Genomic DNA, 22,147 nt, shown 5'->3' on the forward strand with positions numbered 1-22,147 from the left:
CCCCCCAAAAAAAAACATAAGCACTATGGAAGCCAGTGGCTCCTAAAAAGCAAAGGATCACTAATGTTACAGATCACCTCAAATCAACTGGGACCATCACTTTTAAAAAACATCTATAAACTGTGCCTTGCTTTAATAGTGTTTGCAAGTAGACATAGGAAGATAAATACCAACAGTCCACTGAACACAGAAAACTAGTAACAAATTTTGTTGTTAAGATGAAATAATTCTCGAAAAATAGTCCCGTCCCCCCCATCTTTCCCTGTGTATTCCCTCCTCAAGAAACAGAGGCATACAGAATACAAGAAACATTTTATGCAACTTTATGCGTAAATTTTATAAATAACTTCTGGTGAATTTTTTTGAGGAAGTAATTCTTCTGTAGCTATTCAGAGCCTAATAAAACAAGGCCAGGCCTGGGGACCACAGAGCCGTTGCATGACAGATAACTAATAATTGTTCCTGCAGCCAGCAAAGGAGCAGGACCATCCATTACCCAGCCTGTCCGTGGCACTCTCCTCAAGGGCTGGACACTGAGTTCTCGGTCTCAATATATTAAGTTTGCTTTCAAAAATGGGGCACATTGGGTGACCCCACATACCTGCTCCTGTTGGCAGGATCACACACAGCAGAGCTGTAATCCCATAACCAGGTCCACAAAGGTACACCCATTACACACCACCGCACCCAGGGCACAGACTGGTGGAAACCCTCTAGCATGGGCCCCTGCCTGCATCCAGGATGCTCCCCTGGGGATTTTTAAGACCTGTATCTGCCTGTACAAATGCACAAGTGGAATCGCTGGACAGTCTGGGTACCGCTGCAGAAAGCTGACACTGTGACCTGCTGCAGGGGTTGCTTTTGAACCCCCAGCCAGGCTCCTCAGCACACCAAGAGAGGGGCAGGTCACTGGAGAGCAGTCGAAGATCTGCAAGCTTTATGTGTGCTTTCCTCTGCCCCCTTTCCTGGTGAGGATAACAGTTTCACTGGAGAAAGGGCTGCAGAGCCCATCTGTGGCGTGAAAGGGGCTGTGCAATGGGGCATCATGAGAAACAGGCTCCTTTATCTTCTCCAAGGAGATCAGAGAGCTAAACAAAACTCCTGGCTCCCTGTTATTATTTAGAGGCAAATAACTAAATGCAAGAAGTGATGGTCTAAACCCACTGAGACAGGAAAAAACACTCCCAAACTTCAGCAGCCTGCCTTTGTGGAGTGAAACTCTCTGCCCTGCTCCCAGAAGAGCCCAGTGGCTCCTGACAACCCAACTCAAAAAGAAAGAGGCTTTTTAATGCTATTGTTTTGGCTTCTCAGCAATCTAACAGCCCCAGATCCCCAGCAGTGAGTTAATTGCTCACAGGCCCAGAGCACATGAATCTTCATCACCACACACTTTCTTACATCTGTGTAAAGTGAGGGTAAAATGGCACCACGCAGCTGGCTGGTGCTCAGACAATCCAGCACTACTACAAGGTAAATAACTGCATTAATCTAGAAGGAGACTCATCAGCGCTAGGTAGGTTTGGGTCATCCTTCTCATGGCATCTTTCCAGCTGCATGGGATCAGGTCCCTCCACAGCCCTTCCCATCACCTGGGACCCAACAAGAGTCCAGCATTCAGGCTCAGAGCATATCTGCAGCATCCCACCTCCACAACTTCTGTGGGGCTGCTCAGGTTGCTGCAGACCAGGAGCAGACCCCGCAGAGCAGAGGGTTGTCCGATGGCCAGGCAGCTGGTCTGTTCTAAGCTCCAGTCTTCGAGGGCTTATGCATCAGCCTTAGAAATTCCTCCTGGTTGAAACTTGGCACAAGTGCTTTGGGTTGGGAAAACACTAATTTCTATCAAATTTGGAATAAATCTGTGTAGATGTTTCTACACTGCAGGAATGGAGAAGATGAAAAAAGAGCTACTATTTTTTGTAAACAATACTTACAGGGCCTTCTTCAACTTGAAAAGGACTTTGCTATTCCGACTGAAATTTTGCATGTCATTGATACTAGCCACCCCAGCTTGGTGTGAAGCTTCGTTCTACTTTTTTCTCAAAACAGAGTTTAATTCCAACAGGGGGTTCTACAAACAGGACGTTTTTATTAAAAATCCCCATACAGCACGAGGCCTTGATCCTGCAGACAGAGCTGTGAGCAGAAAGCAGTGCCCACACAGAGTGCCACTGGTTTCAATGAGGACATGTATTTGTGAGGAACTGAGAGCTGTGCAGATGCTGCTGCAGAGCAAAGGCTGTGAAGTGCAGCACGGTTGTCAGTCAGGCTTTCTAGGTCTCCAGGAAGACTAAATGAATCACCGCTGCACTTCGATTCAAAACCACACCTTCAATCTAGCTCATCCTCACCATCATTTTGATCCTGAGCATAATCAACCACTGCATTTCACCAGGACAGGTTAGAAGCCACAGCTGAGTCGGGTTGCCCTCTCCAACACCACAGTAGGTTCTTCATCTCTCAGACAATGAATTTTGAGAACTGATGATGTGACGGTAACACAAAATGTTCCCAGTTTAGACATCCAGCTATGAAACAACTTTCAAGATGTCTTGCTCTAAAGTGATGGGCACCTCTAGTATCCTCTGAACTCCAACACTGGTGGGGGTGATCCCTTCTACACTTCTATCACAATGCCCACAGTTCACTACTTCTCAGCAACACGTACACTCTTCAAGACCAATTTCAGCTCTACGAAAGCCGCCAGAAGGACAAAGGAACTGCCATTATTCACTTCTCAGTACCAGCTGCAACACAGCAGGGAAAACAACAGGGAACTGGTAGCAAATCTGCTGTGTGGATACTGGGCTGGGGACAAATAAGGACAACTCCATTTTATACCTGGGTGGCCTAGGAATACAATATGAGAAAATACAACAGGAGTCAGCCCCCTAAGTTTCAGATGAGCGTCTTCATGCTAAAAGGCCCAGTTTTGCTGCAGTGACTAGCTGTGGCTCCAGCACATCAAATGCTCAGTACAGGGCACAGGACAGCCCCAGTGCCCTGCAGAGACCTGCTGAGACACTCTCCAAGCTGAGCGTTGCACTAAAAAGCACCATCCTAGCACCTGGAGCGGGTCGCTGCATGTGTCAGGAAAGGGCACAGTGCTCAGAGACCGACCTGTGTCAGCGAGCAGCGTGCTGAGCCTGCTGGGACCAGTGCAGCCATCCTGTTGTAACTGGAAGAGTTTGTTGCTGTTAATTTAGCATGAGTATTGACTCCAGGGAAGGTGCATTGCCACCTTGTCCCAGGTGGCCCGCGAGCCTGCAGCCAGGGAATCACCACCCAGCAACACGCTCTGCTGCTGGCCTTGGTAACATGCTAAATATAGCCGTATTTTCTGGCTCCTCGCAAAATGGAAGGAGTCTGAAGGACCATATTCGTCAGCTTCTTTGCCAACTACAGCCAGGAGGGAAAAGCATATGGACTGCACTTCCCAAGGCTTGAAAAATGGATATTAAAAATAAATCATTAAAAGATTTTATAAGAGTATCTTCTCCCCCTTTCCTTCCACACACTCCCCCACCCTTACAGTAGGCTGCTGGCATGTGATTGACTCTGTGTTGCCAACTTAAGTCATGCTGTGATGGCGCATACTGTAAATGGCTGGCATCTGACACTAGCTAATGTGACAGCAGCTTGCAGTGCAACAAAGCCAGCTGTTTCGAGTGCAGCACTGATGGCAGCACACTTAAATCCAGTAGAAAAACCTGCATTACACCTGGCTGTTTGGAGTCTGCTGGGCTGCACCTTGTCATCTGCATCCTAGCTCAGAGGGATGCAAATAAAAGCACACTGGGTACTGCACCAGGCTGGATGAACCTACCCTAAGCATGCTGCACAAATTCTCTTCTCATTGGCTGCTGAAGTAAGCTGAACCGTGCTGCAGAAACAAGGCTTCCAGCACAAACCCACGGCTTGCTCACGTTTGCACCAGTAATGCAGTTTGTTACAGTCTCTTTAATCCTGGACACCAGCGAGGGGTTCCAGAGCAGACACGTATTTCTGGTTTTAATGACTGCACTGTATGTCCCATCAATCACCAGCCGTTCTCATGTGAAAATCTTTAAGCTAATGTTGCTTTTCACACACTGGAGGCTGCAGTAGGTTTGTGCCCTGACTGTGCTGTCTTTTCCGCAGACACTGATGACATGTACAATGACTGACAGCAAAAAGAATGAAAAGAGACCAGGCAGGAAAGGATTTCCATGTTTTGCACAAAACCAGGCACCAAAACACAGCTTGTCTGCATAACTTTTCCCTGCATGAAGCAGCAGATTTCCACCCCTCCAAGAAGAACTCAGTGGGGAGGCACATTCAGAGATGTGCTGGCCCTGCTTACTCAGTGCCTGCTGCTCCAGCACTGAGGCACAAATGCTCCCTGCTTTCCATCCCACGCTGCACATGCACACAGAGGCCTTCTCCTGGCCAGGGATCCTCACTCCTGCCAGAGCCTTGCATGGCTTTCACATGTGCAATACAACCTCAGCCACCATGGTGTCTGCCCCCGCATCTGGACGGCAGACAGAGACCAGGCTGCAGAACTGCCCACAAAGCGTGAATCGCCACGCAACAGTGGGAGGCAGAAAGGGGGGAGCTCTGGGCTTCATCCCTGTGTTCATGCAGCACAGCTAAGAACATGTACTGAGCAGCACATGCTGCTCCAGGTCTACCCCTACTGTCATCTGCTCTCTAATAAAAGAGAGACACTGGGAGGCAGACTTGGTATCTGGTAATGCCCAAGCTCAAAGTCCTTTGCCCACACTATAGGGACTTGCAGCTTCAAAGATAACCTCCCAGGCAAGCAAACTACCAGGGTGTTGGGAACACTGTCCATCCACCACTCCAACTCAAGTGTTTCGTGCTCGCTACGGTTTGTCCCTAAGCAATTTGCTCCAGGGCTGAACAACTGGCATGCTGGCTCATCCTGCCATCTCCAATGCACTGCATGGCTCATTCTGCCGTCTCCAATGCTGCATCACACTCCTCTTTCCGCACAGGTAGAAAACTGTGCTGGAGGGAGGAAGGGAGATGGCTGTCCATCTCACTGCTGGAGCAAACACCTTCCACTCAGCAAACAACATCAAATAGCATGGAAATAGCATGTTTTCAACTGGAAAACAAAGGAGGTTGGAGCCAACAAATCAGCCTGATCATTAGCGAGCGTTATGTCTCAGATAGGTGTTCATGCAGCCAAGCTGTCACTTGCTGCAGTTCAAAGCCTAGCTCTGTACATACCTTATCTGCAATTCTTTTCTACAGGCTAATGAAACATTAAAAGTTACACTGCCAACCGAGTCAGTGAGAAGTACAACCTTGCAACCTCCCTTGAACATTGACCCTGGCACAGTACCTCAGATTAACTTTTGCTTAATAGCAATGCTTTTCTCCTCGCAGCATTAGAGCAGCTCACTTTTACAGAGAGGTTTTAAAGTGTAATTATGTACAAAGCACTCCTTGAATGTGTTCTCGTGGAAGGCTGTTAGCCCACCTAGAAGGACCCTAAAAAGCAGGCCTAGAAGGATGTACAGAAGTGACACATCACCCCTAGGCCTACACAGATCAACTTCACCTATTTTCTTTGTACCTACTGCTTGTGTATTTCCCAGACAAGGGACTCCAACACATCATTCTCCCTGCAGCTATAAAGCTCCTCCTGATTCTCAACTGCAGTTTTGCTCCTCCTGCAACCGAAGCCTAAAACTTGCCTTACTCCAGAGGGCCAGAACAGGAGTTACTCCCTTCTGCTTTAAGGAAGGGCCCATACTTAAAGGCTGCAGTCACATCTATCCCCCTTCCTCAAACCTCTCTGCTCTAGACTATGCAAACCATGCTCTTTCAACTTTGTGAGCACGGCCTCCAAGCCTTTCATTAGGCTGCTCCCCCAGTCAGCCTGCACCCCTGCTGACATGTGTGCATGCATGGGGCACTGCTAAACCCTTACCAGTGCTGTGCATGTACGAAGATTTTTGTCACATGTCCTGCAGATGACACTGCTGCTTACACATCCCTGCATGACATTTTCTTCCCTTCTAACAGTGTAATAACATTTTTGATTCACTCTCAACAAGCCTCTTCCAGAACTACTGCCTACCCAGCTATGCTGCATCCTGTATCATGCAGCTGATTCACTTAAATGCAATATTTTGTACTGCTTTTATTGAACTCACACCCCTTTTTAATGGACTATTTTTCCAACCTGTCAAGATTATCTGCAACTCCACATCTGGTTCTCTAAAGTGTCTGTAGTTCCTCCCAGCTCAGAGCACCCTACCAATTTAACAAGCGTACTCTCTCTATTCCATCATTCAAGTCACCAGAACGAAACAAAACAAAACCGAACAGTCTTGCCAAGCACAAGACTGCTTCCAGACTGCCACTGAACTCAGTCTTCCAAGCTGTTGTGGGTTGTCACATAGAAGTTTCTCCTATGCTTTGTTCCCTGTCTTGTTTGGAAACTGATTTGTGCCACGTCAAAGGCTCCCAAATCCAATGCCAGCACTCCATCCTCCCTATCTCTCTGAAATAACCCATCTCAAAGGCTTTCCACTTCCACTGCTTTTTCTGCTCCTCTCTGGACACCTGTAGGGATGCTAGAGACCTAGTGCTCTGTACCCTACCTATGCCAGGACTCCTACTTGCCATCAAACATGCATTTGTACACAACGTTGGGTACAAAGAAGCTGGTGGTCTGAAGTTACTTTTAACAGCAATAAAAAAAAATACAGCACAGCTAGTTGCTGACATTTTTCAAATGCAGGTTTAACACCCATTTACAGAGAGCCCAAAGACTGCTGTTATGGTGTGGATCCTGCTGTGAACAGATCATAGCTGAAAAGAAAAAGCAAAACGTATCTTCTAGTTTGCCATCTGGTAATGCTATCAGCCTCAAAGGGAAGGGAAGCAACGTAGACTTCCTATCATACAGAAGTTTCAATTTCAATGTATGTGGATAAAAATGCTAGAGTTAAGGTTAATCTGGTAGCTTCCAGGTATGGATGATATAGACCCCATGAAATGCATGTTCTACCTAGGAATGAGTACAGTTCATGAATACATAATTTGCTGGAAATAGGATTCAAACAGCTCATAAAAAGCACAAACCACAGTTTTGCAACATCTCTAGGATGAGCTCCGCCTAACTTCTTTGAACTTCCTACCTCTGGGTCCAAAGAGCCACCTCCCTGAGCCTGTGCAGACAGATGAGAAGAAAACTGCTAAAAACACCCCAGGTATTATTTTGGCCCAACTCAGCTCCCCTGCAGTTGTTCGAGAAACCTCTTCAGATTTTATGCTGTTCTGAACAATGGTCTGAGCTGCGGCAGCAGCGTGTCAGCTCCAACCCGGGACTGCTCAGGCGAACAGGGACATGTCTTTTGTCAGGGTACAGAGGACAAGAGTCAGACCTGCCTTTCCACACAGTTTCAGTGGAAAAACCTGAATATCTATCACAAGCTCCTAGGGCTACCAATGCTCCCAGCACTCTCAAGGCAGCCCCAGCTCGTCACTGAAACAGCGACTGAATTTCATGGCTTCAATGAATGTCAGGTCAAGCCCTTTCTGAGCAAGCCTAGACTCGATTTTGACTGAAATGAGTGAACCCTGATGTTTTGCATGATTTCAAATGAAAGCAGGTGACATTCAGCAGCTACGACAAGAGTTTTGGGTCCTTTTGAACTGAAAGCAAAGCTCAGTGGCACATGCAAGTGCAAGGCAGCTAGAAAGCCCTCGGAGCAAACCAAGCAGACGTGCTGTGTTCAACCTGCTGAAGTGAGACTGGTGCATTATGCACAGTCCCAGTCTGCCCAGTTCTCCTCTCCCTACAGCTGTGGAGCAGAGCCTTGGGAGGATAACCAGGAGGTAAATAAATAACTGTAGGGGTTTGGGCTTAAAAAAATTTTATTCCTCTGCAACCTTAAAAAAGCAAGTCAGGCAAACACAGCTACTTCAGTCCAGTAAGTCAGAAAAATGCAGAAGGAATGGGAAGCAGACACAAAAATCCCTGACTAGCACATTGGTGCTGCTCTTCAGGCTCCCCATCTCACCCATGTGACTGCCCTGCTAGGATATTTTTGCTTTGCAGGGAGATGGAAGGAAGGACAGGAGGAAGAAAAACATCAGCATCATTTTTGCAAACGTATTCGAGTCCAGACAAAAGCTGCCAACAGCCAGCTGAGGGGACTGCTGAACAAACTCTGCTAGAAACCTGTAACACCGCCATCTCTGTCATTCTGGCCTTTGTCTATAAAAGCCAACCTGTGTCACAGACACAAACGAGGGGTGAAGAGGCTGTGCCCCTGTGTGCCACTGTGCTGAAGCCCTCTCCTCCATCACAGGACTGGAAAGCAAGCTGCCCCTTGCCACCAGATGCACACCCGCTGTGGCACATGTCCAAGCTGACAGGGCTTTGGTCATCTACCTATCGTACAACAGGACAGGTCTCCATCAACGGGCATTATGTGAGGAACAGCAGCACTTTGCCCAAGCAGGGGACATGCTTCCCATTGTGTGGCAGAAACAATTTAGCAGCTGAACAACAGCACCAATATTAAAAAAAAAAAAAAAAAAATACAGTGAGCACATAACATTGCTTCTCTCGCACCAGGGTAAGAGACAGTCATCAGATGCAAAATGCTGGGAACAAATAGACACACACAGTGTGGACAAATCCTACTGCAGATGCCAGTCCTTTCAAATAGTGTGTATAAAACTGCAAAGCACTTGGACAGGGCATTTCTCAAGATCAGATGCACTCTGCTGGGATTCAAACATGCTTATCTAGGAGACACTTACAGACTGCAGCCTCAAAACGTTTGTCAAGCTTGTTTTTGTTACACAGCTCAAACCAGAGCAGGACAGAAAAACAAAGCAAAGCAGAGGCAGCAGCATTTCTACATCCTCGTCTCCCTTTTTGGTATCACCTTAACCAGTGACAGTTACTCACAGCTATTGCCAAGAACTTCAAACCACTGAACTCAGCAGGCAAATCCAGCTCCATACAGAAAGGATGGCTCGTTAGCATGGAGCTCAAGTATTTAAACAAGTACCATCACCCCACGATTTTTTTAAAAATTTTAATTAGGAACAGGGGGGACATGAAACTACTGTAGTCCAGTAGACTAAGCAGCCACAGGCACCAGCCTAAACTCCCAAATCCTCATTCACCTGGCAATTAGGGAAGCTGAGAGCTGCTGTGAGTGAAGTTTTACTTTTGCACGTTGCTGAATACAGCAATGTTCTGCTGAATTTCCCCAGGACAGCACAAAGAGGTCGTGGCTGTCCTGCTTTCACGCAGGATTTTCATTCCAAGCTGTTTGTTATACTTGAAGGTTCTTACAAACTCGGAGCAGTTACTTTGTTGGGGAAAAGCCCTGTAGCTCCTTCATTATATTTTTTACATCTTGACAACTCTTTCCAGCTCTGTTCTCCTGCCAAGCTCTCTTCATTCAGGCCAATGGTATGCTCTGTTATGCTCAATGAAAAACGTGTATTGATTTTAACATTTTTGGTTTGTGGAACATTTTTGCTTGCTCCAAGCAATGGACAGTGTTTACCAAGTCTAAGAAATATATATTAAAAGAGTACAGCACTGTTCAAGTACATTTTTTATGAGCTGTAAAGCCACAGAACAGAAAAACATGTTTATCTGAGAGATTACTACTTGCAATGAACAGCAATCTCATTCCACAAAAGAGAGGAATAAAGACTTCATCGAGTTCTTTTCTTTTGTATCCACCGATACATTTTGATTAGGCTACGTTTTGTGAACCGTATCAGTCTGTTACCACCACATATCTGAAATGATGTTAAAACAGAATAGAAGTATCATCAATTTCGAGTTCTGAACTGATCATTTTTAATGTCTTCCAAGTATTATTCCACTACTCTCCCAGGTTCAGGAATGTTAAAAGCACAATAAAATAGGTTTCTTCAATACAGGATCAAATACAGGCTCTCTCCAAGCTAAATAAGCTTTTACAGACATCCCTGGCCACAGACCCGCTCAAGCAACTGATCGATAACAATTACGAAGGAAGGCATTTAGCACCCAGTAAAGACAGTGCCTTTAGAAGCATGTTTAGCCCTGGGATCACTGCATGTATTTAGAGTAGGAGGCGAAGCAGGTGACATCCTGCAACGTTAATATTACTGCGGGTGAATGTTTTAGTGTAGGACTCTTTGTAAGTAGAAAAAAAAAAAATCAATTCTACCTGGAAGATAGAAACACTGGCATGTCATTGATTTTTCTTCTGTAATAAATTACAAAAACCCATGCCAGTCTCTGGAACAATATTGCACAAGTACTATATTAAAAAACCACCACAAAACCCCACAGAAAAACAAACAAAATAAAACTTCTAATACGTCTTCCACCTTTCGTCTCCCTCAGTTCTGTCCCTCCTGATTGCTGTTACACCAGGCTAGCTTTTGAAAATACCAAGCGTAATTTCTCTTGTCCCTTAAACCACTTTTTCATTGCAAATCCCATAATCCAATTCTACAACTTTCGCCAACTGATTGAATCTGTCAAGGTCATATGGAAAGTTGATGCTTCTGACCTTCCTCTACCTACAGTGTCTGTTGAATATTGCAATTGCAGCAGGCAAACCACACGTAGACAGAACCAAGCAAAGTACATTAAAGCCCAGGAGAATAAATGTTAAAGCACTGTGTTCATGAATACAAATATCGGACGCATGACCACCTCTGGCAGCCTCGCTCCTTGAGTTTACACAAGGGACAAGGCAAACAGGGAAGCACAGAGATTGATAACTAAGTGTCCAACCCACACCCTCCCTCCTGTCCTGCGGAGGGCAAAGCCATGCTCAGAAAACCTCATTCTCACTGCATTTTGGAGAGCAAAATGAAACTGCAAATAAAAGGAGATTTGTGGGTGGCAGCTTTTTTTTTTTTTTTTTTAAAAACTTGGAACTGAATTATTTTAGTGTGCATGTTGGGCTCTTTCTAAGCAAAACTAAGTGATAAGAACTGTAAGAACTTGGCAGAATATAACAATTTACCAACTGAGGATTAGTCCAATTTTTGTTTGTGTTGTTGCTTTGCTCAGAAAGCAAAAGCTTAATGGGCATAAACAGATTCCTGGTTTTCAAAAAATAATGAAAAAACTTTAAAAAAAAATTAATTCCATCTGGGCTGACAATTCCCAGGGAAAATCTTCAGTCTGGAAAAAATAACTGTGCAGGATGTGCTTCAGCCTCAGCTACTGAGGGGCTGCCAGGGGGTAATGCAGCAGCACCCTGAGCAGGAAAGGATGCTGGCAGGGCTCTGCTAAGCATGCTGATGACTCCTGCTGGGGCACACCATGGCACTGACACTCTGGCTTTCCACCCTTTGGCTGGAAGCACCAAGAGGTGTCAGAACAGGACACGATAGTCCCTCTGTGCATTAGCTTAAGCCACTGAAGGAGGTGACTGCAGGGGAGCAGTTGCTTGCCACTGCAGGCCAAGATTTGCTCCCAGACATCAGTCAGAGCCCGGGGTTCTGATGCTCCAAGGCAGAGGACACCTTTCTGCTCTTGGCTTAAGAGCAGAGAGTAGAGGCAGCTCCCCCTGCCCCTCACCCTGATGGCTGCCCACTGATGTCCCCAGCTCCTCCCTACTCTCACTCCTCTCTGTCCCATTGCTCGGCTCCCTTCACTGCTTCCCATTCGTCTCTTCCCTGCTGCACGTTGAAGCCCACCCCTCCACCCACTTTCTCCCATAGCAGTGCCTCTCTGGCTACAGTTAGGTCCACCAAAGACCAAGCTGTGACCTCGTGCTCCTATTTCAGCCAGACATGCCGGGCAGGTTTGTGCACAGCACCCCACGTCCCCTTTGCTCCAGCTTAGCGGAGAAGCTACCAGACCACCAGGAGAAGGGCTGACTGCGTGCCACCAACTCCACATGCTCTCACTTGTCTCTGAGCAAGGACCCCAAATCTTTCCGGTCCATGCCAGGCCTCAGATTTCACGCCCATGGTATAATGAACTTGCTGCTGGTCAGAGGATTAAAGGTGCAGATACAAAAAGCACCTTCAAGGGAGCTCTTGCAGCCTGCTAAGCACAGCAGGCCAGGACCACACATCTCACAGGGGCCCTGGCTTCCAAAGAGGGCATCCAGGCCAAGCAACATTGAATCACAGCAGCAGCAACGTTTGAAGAGAAAGGAAGGAAGAAAACCAAAGAAAAAACCAAACAAAAAGAAAAAGCCTGCCTTGCCCTAGGCAAATATTCCACCTCAGTTAGCTTTTGCAGACTGATCTATTTTAGCGTGTTGTTTATTACAGCCAGTAACGTATGCACATTTAAGTCTCAGAGGGGATTTTTCTTTTAAGAAAACACCTTCAGAAGTGCTCTTTAAGAAGTGCCTGGCACTAGAAAACAGATATGTGACCGATCTTTGCTAACCTCCCTTTCACTTGAGATGGTAAGGCACAGTGTAAATGTTTGTTAGGACTTGAGTCCACGAAGCAGCGCAATAAGCTGCAGCAGCAATAGGACAGGCCTTTTTCCATGGAGGTAAACACGATGGGCTTGCAATGCCAAAGCTAATGCGCTGCCATCTCTATGGGCAAAAGGAGAATTTTGCAATAATGCAGTTCTGGGCTAAAACTGCAAACAGTGGGACATATTTAACCGCAGTTCACATGCACTAGTCACAAGTACCACACAGGCAGCCAGCCTTAAGGGACAGGATGCCAAATTCTGTGCCAATATCTGAAACCCTGTTAATTTATGACGGATTTATAAAAACAGCCTCAGCCAGAGCAAAACTTCTACCTGTCCTAATTACAACACTCCTCACAGACCCCTGTTGCCCCAGTCTGTTATGGAGTCTCGTGAGGGTCTGTGCAGATTCACACTCCCTACCTCGCTCAGCCAAAGCGTGCTCTTGCTCCTAACTGCGTACAGTCAAGTAATAAACCCTTCCCAGGACATAAGTCAACACGGAGGCTGCAAGGCAGCCTGCTCAAGGAGGCTTTCTGCTCACCCTGTACTCCATGCTGACCTATAGACCCAGAATTCAGAGTCACTACGTGATGTAGAGCCCAAAGACCCCAAAATCTAGAAAGTTAGTTCTGTTTTCTCCACGCAATGCCAGGAATGGGGATTAACAGATAATGCATTTTGTAGAAGCCATTATTTCAGATGCTGAAAGGTTAATTCCATGTAGCCGCTGATTAGATCTGTTCCCTCTCCTGTAACAAGAGCTGTAGGACAGGACACTAAAAAGGTTGTACAGCCTTACTGGGTGGATGTATCCACTTTCTCCCGCAGGATGCAACTTTTGCCATGCCAGAAATCCTGACCTAAATTTTCCTCTGAGTGGCACTAGTATAAGTGCCAGAACAGCTAAGAAAGGAATGTGTCGCGTGTGTGCACGCATGTGTGTCCGTTCGTCTGTCTGTCCCAGCTTTCATTTCATTTGCTTGGGGTTTTGCAGTCTGTGTTTTTAATAACTGCCAGATACACTTATTTAGGTTTGAGAGCAGAAGAGAAAAGCTGGGGGAGGTAGAAGCAACTAAAGCATATCCATGCGGACATGCTTGCTTATTCAGGCTTCAGTCAAAAAAAGCAAACTGATCAAATTACTGTGGAGTTTTTCTGCCCTTTCCGTATTACTGCTCTGCTTTCCAAACTCCTGCGTTCAACTTCTACTCTGAGCTGCTTATCCTTGTCCCGGTCACCAGTGCAGTACAGACCGCCTGATGCTCAACCTTTTGTAGACGAGGAGGAATGCAAGGATTAGCTTTTAAAGGCTGTTTTCTATTAGAAAGCAATCTTGACAACATGACTGACTTAGGCAGGCAGGCAGACACCTGACCTCATGTATTCTACTTCTGCCACTGACAAGAGATACCTTCGGACACAGCACAATCCCTTCCTAAAAGGGCAACAAGAAAAAGACCTTTCACTGCCCTGATCGGGTACAGCCAGGATGAGTCAGCTGCGATGCAAACATTCATTTGCTTTTAGGTGAGATGGGCCCATACTGGATCAGGCTAGATTTTTTTCTGCAAGGAAGAGTGACCTTTCCTGAGGACATCTGCAGCCTCTCCAGCCACGTGAGAGGAGTAGCTGCAAAGAAGCTCCAGTGTCATTAGTGAGTCTGGAATGCAGCACGACCAGTGCCGACGTCAGCGAACACCCGGCTGGAAAAAATGCTCTCACTGGCTTAAACCAAGATAGATGGACTTCTGATAGGGCCCTGGCGGAAATCCCTGCGCAAACTTTTGTGCAAGTACCTCTGATACAAAGAAAAAAGAAATATTAAGGAAAGTGCTAACACTTTTCCTCTGGCTGGGCTAAGCTCTAAAAGGATGCTTAAAATCGTTCTCTAAGAATTAGCACAATCAAAACAACAAAAAATTCAGTGATATTTCTGTCCTAGCTAATGTGAGCTCTGAGTAAAGACTTCTAAAGACTTTACATTACCATGGACTCTTCAAAAAACCCACACAGAGAAACACAAAACAACAACAATGAAAATCCTCTTAATTCAATCTGTGCTTTATCGCACAAGGCCACAGCAGGGGATTTTTGGCTGTGGGAATACAAATACCCATCGATGCTACAGCTCAGGGTCCTGCTCCGATTACTACCCAAACACAGAATGAGAGAGTCCCAGCCTGAAGAGTTTCCAGTCTAAATACACCAGACTTGGTGGAAAAACCCCAGGTGGCTAGGGGAAGCCTCAGCCACACGGAGACTGCATGCCAGCCGCTCTGTGCTGGACTGCTGCAGCTGCGGCTGCGATGCCCTTGATGCTTTCTGAGCTCCTGCCTCCTGGCAGCAGGCAGCCTGCCCTTCCCATCTCTGTATCACTAGCTAAAAGCAATCCTGCCCATTTGCCTTTCAGGCCCCAAGGGACTTTCCCCCACCCCTCAACTCTCCCAACTGTGGCGCAGCAGCAGTTTGAGTGGGCTCCGGAGACCGAAGCATGATGCAGAGCTGGCAGGGAGGCTGTGCTGGTGCTGCGGGGTAATCTGTGCCCTGCTGCGCTGCACCAGCCAGCAGATTCTGATAAAGCCAACAGTGATGGGTGGCAGGGGGCCTTGCCGCATCCCCAAGCTTCCCCGTCCCATGGGAGAGTGCCCATGCCGCTCTGCTCCTCCCTGGAGTCACCCCCACCTCCTTCCTGCATGGTCCATCTCTTGCAGCTCAGTGAAGGTTTCAGACATCTCTGTCCTGCTTTTATCAACCCTGACAGCGCTCCTCCTCCAAGTGCCTCTGAGTCACTCAGCCTACTTGCCTTGCTCCAGCTCCCACCCTGCAGCACGCCACAGAGGCTTTACAGGCAACACGAATGACACAGCGGGGAGCCAAAGTCTGTGGGGAAGTAACCATGATGATTACTTCTTCATCTGCAAGCGCACCAGATGCACCGAGAAATAAAAATGACTGCTGAAGCAACAGGAGAGGTGGAGGGCAAGAGACTTCCCGGGTTGCCTTGGTCAGTCCCCACAGACACCACACCTAACAACAGGGACAGAGAGGACAGTGGAGCTGCAGGAGGGCTCGGGGACAAACAAGCCTGGGGGGGAGGAGGAAACAGAGCAGAAAGGAGAAATAGGGCATAAGGCTGCAAGTCTTGTGCCATGGGAGCAAGATTTGGGAGGGCTCCTGCAGAAAGCACCAGATGCATCTTTAACACCTTCCCCTAGAGCATTTGGGAAGGAGCGACATCCCCTCCCAAAGACAACTCTGTCTTAGAAATCCACTGTTTTATGAAACAAGATTCCATCACGGGGAGGAAAGTGCTTTCCTTCCTACAGTTGACCTCGAACACCATCATCTCTGCCATAACTGGATGACCCTCCAAGCCCTCCTTGAAGGCTCATCTACACATCCGGCTTTCAACTCCCTGCTGCCCTGGCCCCTCAAGTGCTACTGTATGGGCTGAAATGTCCAACCCCGCGAGGCTCTCGCTTCCTCCTACCAAAGCCATCCAGCACTTGGTATCTGCAGCACCACGTGGAAGGGACACTGGGAGCAGAGCCCAAGCACTGCACGCAGCACAATGCTGCACGAACCAGCCATGCGGGATCAAGCATCACTTAATGGCAAGAAAGCAAGCTTTACTCACACTCTGATCCTTCAGGAGCTGACAGCAAGAGGAAGAAACGCCGGTCAGTAGGATCGGCCAGGATGGTTAGGATTACACGCTGAGGTTTTGTTTTCAAACTGCTCGGTTGTGGTGGGGCTCTTTAAGGACCTAATCTCCGTGTGACTGTTCCCAGCACCAGCCGTGCCCCTGCGGATAATAAGGATTTAGGGAAGCACCGTCTAATGACGGCTGTGCTCTCAGGCAGGCTGGCTGCAGCTCCGCCACGTCTGTGCTGCTCCTGGCCATCTCCTCCACCCCAGCTAGATGCTCCATGCTTTCCCAACTGCCCCTCTGTTTGAGCGCTGTTTTCTCTCAATAAGCATCCAGAGCTGCTCACAGCACCCCAGAGCCGCTTACTCAAAGCAGAAGTAATGAGACAAATAGAGTTAAAGCAGCACAGTTTGGGCTAACGGCTTAAATCCTCATCAGAACCTTGTGTGGGTACTGCTGGGCAGAAGTGTGGGCATCACTAGTGCAACTCAGCTGATCCTGACACTCCTGTCTGTAGTGGTTATTTTGGGGCTTTTTTTAATACCTGTGTAGGAGAGACCAGCTAAAAGCAAGTGCTGTGTTAATGCAGAGTATGTTCAGAGGCATGATAAAACTCAGTGCATACCACTAATCAGTCACCTGACTGTGCAATGCCTTGTGATACTATACCCGGTCTGTAGGACTAGCTAAACTGCTCCTGGTTCCCATTCTCGGGATTGTTAATTAAAGCAGAATTTTTCTCCACTTTTTAATAGTGCTCTGCACACCTACCTCAGTGAGGGGTTGGGGCCAGCAGCATCCCCAGCATCCCCACTGGGCTGGGCGGTGGGTCTTGCTGTCTACTGTGCAGCCAGATTAGTTTTAAACATTCACATTCCAGTACAGTAAGAGAAAACTTCTCCCCCAGAGTGCAGGCTGCCACCTTTCAAACAACATCAGACACTGACCTCCTCCCCCACTGCCAATGACCTTATTAGCACCGATCATGGTTCTAATAATATACCGCATTGTAAGCGAGCCATCTGCCATAACATTTCACTACAAACTTGGGGAATTGCTTGGACTGAGTACACTCACGTCCCAGCAAGCCAATTATCCCCCCTCAGGAATACGCACCTTCCCCACAGCTTTAAGCTACATGTTGCAGAAAGGCACCTCCAGCCCCCAGCTTTCCAGCTTGGAGCTCAAGCACGCAGAGAACAGCAGAGCCATGCCCAGGTGCTGGCTTTAGACAGAGGAGGTAAAAAAGCAGAGTTAGAGGTTAAAAATCCATCACTCCAGCATCAACAGCCTCCAACGCCTCTGACGGTGGGGACACTGAGTAACCACATCACTGAAACCCAAAACCAAGGCCAAACACTAACCAGATGTTCATAGTCAGAAGTGCCAAGGCTGCCGAGAGCAGAGATCAGCATTACTTTTGTGCCATGTACTTTCTACTGCACGGACAGCAAAAAGGTTTTATTTTCCTAACACGTTCGCTATGGTTAAGCTGAATATTTTCACTGCCATTACAGGAGAGGGAGCTTTCGTAACAGACGGGTAAACTTGCGGAAGAACTAACTGTGTTTGATAGCTATTCATTTAGGAGCCAGGGTTTGAAATGCTTACTCAGTTAGGACATCTGTCTAAAACACCCAGAGTCTTGTTACTACAGTAGCTCAGCTCCACTCAGTCTTCAAAGGCATTTTCTTTGTACTGCTCCTGTGAGGTCAAAAAGTGCAATTAGGCACAGAGACTGACATTACAACACTTTAAAGTGGCCTGCATCATCGCAAGGCTTTGAAAGCTGGCTTTCCAAATCCTTGGCCTTTCCTCTAATCAAAAGGCCATCATCAGACGTGGCATGAGAGGCTACATGGGGCAAAGAAGGAAGTCAGTGCCTGGTTCTCTGCTGTTTTATGAAGAACAATAAAACAACATTAATAAGCCATAAGTAAAACTGTGCCTGTATGGGGCAACATTCACCCAAGTGCCTCAAAGCATTTATTTTAATGCCAGCAAAACAATATTTATAGGGGCAGATTTTCAAAGAGCTCAGCTCCTCACTTGGAAATCTAACCACTTACTTAAATGCTCTGTGGGAGATGTCAGATGATGGGCTCTCCAGAAAGCCTGGCACATCTTGTTTATATTTGTTTTAAAGCTTCCAAACAGCTCAATTACATAAATGCATGTTACTGCACCCTCCTTCAGATGGGTGAACCAAGTGGCAGAAAGCTATTGTCAGCAAAGGGCTTATACCAAACTGATGCTATGTCGCTGAAGAAATCCACCAACTTCACATGCTCATTCAGAGTCATTCTCCTCGAAAGCATCTTCCACCGCCTCTCCCCCAGCTGGCTTCGTTGGGCTAATGCAATCATGAGCAAGAGAAGTAGCTAGGTAGCTTCATTGACACAGCAGCAAGACAGGACACCACGGCCAAGTGTGGCTCCATGTTTACAAGGATCTTCTTTGCCCCAAACTCTGTCCAGGGATAGGGACTTGCAGGTTTGGGGCATCTATTTGAATCCCAGTGTTAGCTACTGCTATAGATCAGGGCTGGAAGACGTAAAGCTTGAACTTCCTTCCCCATGTGGATCTGGCAGTGTCACGCCTTGGAGCATGGCACATGTTGAGATGCCAGAGCTTACTGTACAAACATACAACTTCTCCATGCTCCCTTGGGCCAACTTCTGACTCACAGCCATGCAAGAGTAAACGTAAGGGCTGCCACAGCTTGCTAGCTGGGCTTCAGCGCCCCATCTCCCTCCTTCCAGTGCAGAGGAAACCCTTGGGGCTTGCAGAGCACCGCATTGCATTTGCGCTGGGTCACAGGCACAGAGCTTGTCCTTGCAGATCCAAGCAGACTTGGCAGGACTGCAAGCTCCAGGTGCGTGCACTGAGCATGTGCAAAGAAACTCGCCCAAACTGGAAAGCCAAAGGTGGCAGAGGAGACAACCACAGGCAGTTCTCCCCCTTCAGAGAACGGCTGAGGACCGTTTCCGTCTCTCAAAACCTGATGCAACAGCTCACTTCAGCACAAGGAGCTCTTTGCTGCCCACAGGAATTCTACAGTGCTTAAAATCAGGCTTAAGTATTTTGCAGAACTGGAACCTCAATCTGGAGGACTTTGCCCTTAAAAAAGGAAAGTAAGCCTCAGGAGCAGGAGGTGGCATGCCACAGCCCGTGCAACATTGCAATATGCCCATAAAAGGTTTCAAAATGTATCTGCTTAAGCGCACGCAGCAGCTCGGAAGGGTTTAGAGTCACATCCCAAAAGAATTTCTCTCCTGCTTTTTTAGGCAAGTGTGAGCAGCAGTCAGCACTTTACCATCATCTTCCCAACCAGAAAACCAAGGTTACTTTTGGCCGATATTAATAATGTAAATGCTACTGGCTTTATCCTTTGGGGATGGTGGTTTGCTCGTGCCACATGGAGAAGACCGGGGCAATGTGAACTGCAAACAGGAGCGGAGGCCCTGCATTGCCATGGCTGGCTGGTGAGGAGAGAAGAGGCTGGCAGGAAAACAGCACTGCTGAATTTGCTTGGCCTGCCTCCCCGAAGAGGCTGTCCTCCAAAGTGCGGTCTTGGGAAAAATTTGTAGCCGCTGCTCTGCTTTCCAACATGTTCAAGGGAAAATGCACACAAGTCTGAGGCCCAAGGAAAAGCTGTAATAAATTAATTCATTAGCTGCAGGAAGAAAGAAAAGAAGGACTGTGGTCCTGTGCCTGCCCCTTGCACCAAGAGTGCCTCTCAACATGCCAGCCTGCACCCACACCTCTGCCAGCCTCTTGAACCTGACCCAGGGACACCATGCGTGAGACTGGCACCCCCAAACATGGGTAACAGCAAAGGCATCTGCCCCTTTGCAGGCAAGCCCTCAAGAGATATGTGGGGTCACGAGGTCTCGGGCACAGAGAGTGCTCTCCATGTTCAGAAACAGAAGACCTTTAGAGGACATTTCTACAAACACACGGCCAGACCTGGTGTTACCCTGTGACCGTGCACTGCCACAGACAGGAGATGTGTTCCGCATCCCCCTGATGAGTCAAACCCTGGTCTTGCCACAGCGCGGGCTGCCCACCCCTCAGGCACTCCAGGAGGGCTGCCAAGACACTCCACTTACCGGTACCCATGGGAGGGCAGAAGAAGAGTCCCAATTAATTCAGCTTGCTCCACAAGATGGGCACCAAAGACCCACCAGGGTCCCTCCACACTGATGCTTTGATACTCATCAGGGCAGAGCCACCCCAAGAGCAAGAAGACCACCTTGGAGACTCTCAGTCCCAGGCCTGGCTTCAGCGATGCCACACATCAGGCAGAGGAAGAGTCACATTGCCTTGTGCCATCAAAGGAGTCAGATGTGGGATAATGCAAGAGATCTACCAGAGGTGGGAGAGGGTGGCAAGAAGAGACATACTCCTCTCCACAGGAAAACATGGCGGATAGGGAGAAAAGTGCTCAGAAGTGACGTTACTGATATTAGTTGATGAATGTCTCCACATTGACCAAGCCTGTGCAACAGTCCTACAGCTTTACATGGGGAAAGCAACACAGACACTTAGATTTGCCAAGCACCCACTGCAAAGCAAATACCCAAATTCATCTAATAGGCACCCTCCACATGAGTAAGAGTCTGAGGTCTGTTAGGTAGGCCAATCTGGCATATGAGGGACAGACACTTTCAAGAGGAAGTTGCCCAAGCCTAATCAATTAAGAAAATGTGAACTCCAAGTATTTAACTACTGCTACTACTACAAGTGTCTCACTGATAGCTTTGGAGGGCATTTCCCTTTCAGACAACTCCCTGCAAGCTTTCTCACAGGCTCTTAACATCCACCTCTGTACTGATGGCAGCAACCTCTGCACTGACTGGCAGTAACAGTGTGGCCCATCCAGCTCGTAGCTCCAGGAGCCCCCACGAAGCCCTCTATGCTGGGATGGGTCTCACTTCTCACAGTTTCCATCAGAGCTACATAGTACTCCCAGGACTTCCTCCAGTCTTCCAGCAATCAGCTAATAAGGGAGCACCCCTTCAGGGCAGCACCAAAAACAGACTATGCACCAGGAAACCTATGGACATTCTTGCCATGTTACCCCTGGACAACACCAGAAGGACCTAATGGAAACAAGGACAAGGCCAATCCTTTCTCCCTCCACAGCACGCCTCAAAAATCACCTGCTTGCTTTATAGCATAGACAAGGAGTTCCTGCCAAGGACTCCGCCTTACATCTTTGCAAATAGCTGCAATGAATAAGAATTTCCCGCCCCTTGCTGACTACTGCTACCCCTGCAGTACCAGATAACACCAGCCTGCTTCCAGTTACATGCATTCATCACCCAGTACATCCACACGGAGCCAGGACCAAGGGGATTTCAGCTCAGACACTGGACTTCATGTTCAGCATCTAAGACACTCTGTCCTCCTGCTAACCCTGCTGCAGAGGCAGTAACCTGCAATGGAGAAACAAAGGGACAGCTCAGGGCAGCAACCTTTTAAACCACGATAGCAAGATTCATCAGTGCTCATCTGTCATGGTTCAGGTGTCAAAAAGTCACAGATAAATGAAGTGAGACTGCTGGGACATGAGACAAACCTATGGATAATGCTAAATAAATCAAACATACTTTGCACAGACTTCTGTCCTACAGAAAGATCAGTTAGGCAGATTAAAGCAACACGGTGTATCTTTCCCTGGAAAGTTGAACATGCCTAGGGAGGTCACACACCACCCAAGTAAACAGCCTGACCCCAACAGAGAGCATTTGCAGTCCAGACACCAGGGCAGGCTTGGGAGATGCTCAGCCACAGGGACCACCAGGTGAGCTTCTCCATCAGTAGTCTCCATCCCACAGCTGTGCCAAAAACCTTCTGGAGGCATTGCAGAGAGTATACACAGCACGTGTGCCAATTAAATTACACTGCAAAAACATGGAGCTTGTTGTAACTCATACACAAGAAGGGATCAGATCTAAATATTGTTTTATCATTTAAGCTCTCTTATTCTCCTTGAAGTACCACTCTACTTTAAGAGAAATACAATAGCAACAGTTCTTATAAATAAT

General features: G+C 47.6%; 1 protein-coding gene across 2 annotated transcripts in view; it reads right to left on the reverse strand.

Annotated features, from left to right (window-relative positions):
• Positions 1-22,147, reverse strand: part of MBNL3 (muscleblind-like splicing regulator 3) — a 59,017-nt gene that overhangs the window by 28,636 nt on the left and 8,234 nt on the right. The window lies entirely within an intron of this gene.

The sequence above is a fragment of the Pygoscelis adeliae genome, unplaced genomic scaffold, assembly GCF_000699105.1.
Source record: "Pygoscelis adeliae isolate BGI_AS28 unplaced genomic scaffold, ASM69910v1 Scaffold79, whole genome shotgun sequence".
NCBI classification, from domain to species: Eukaryota; Metazoa; Chordata; class Aves; order Sphenisciformes; family Spheniscidae; genus Pygoscelis; species Pygoscelis adeliae.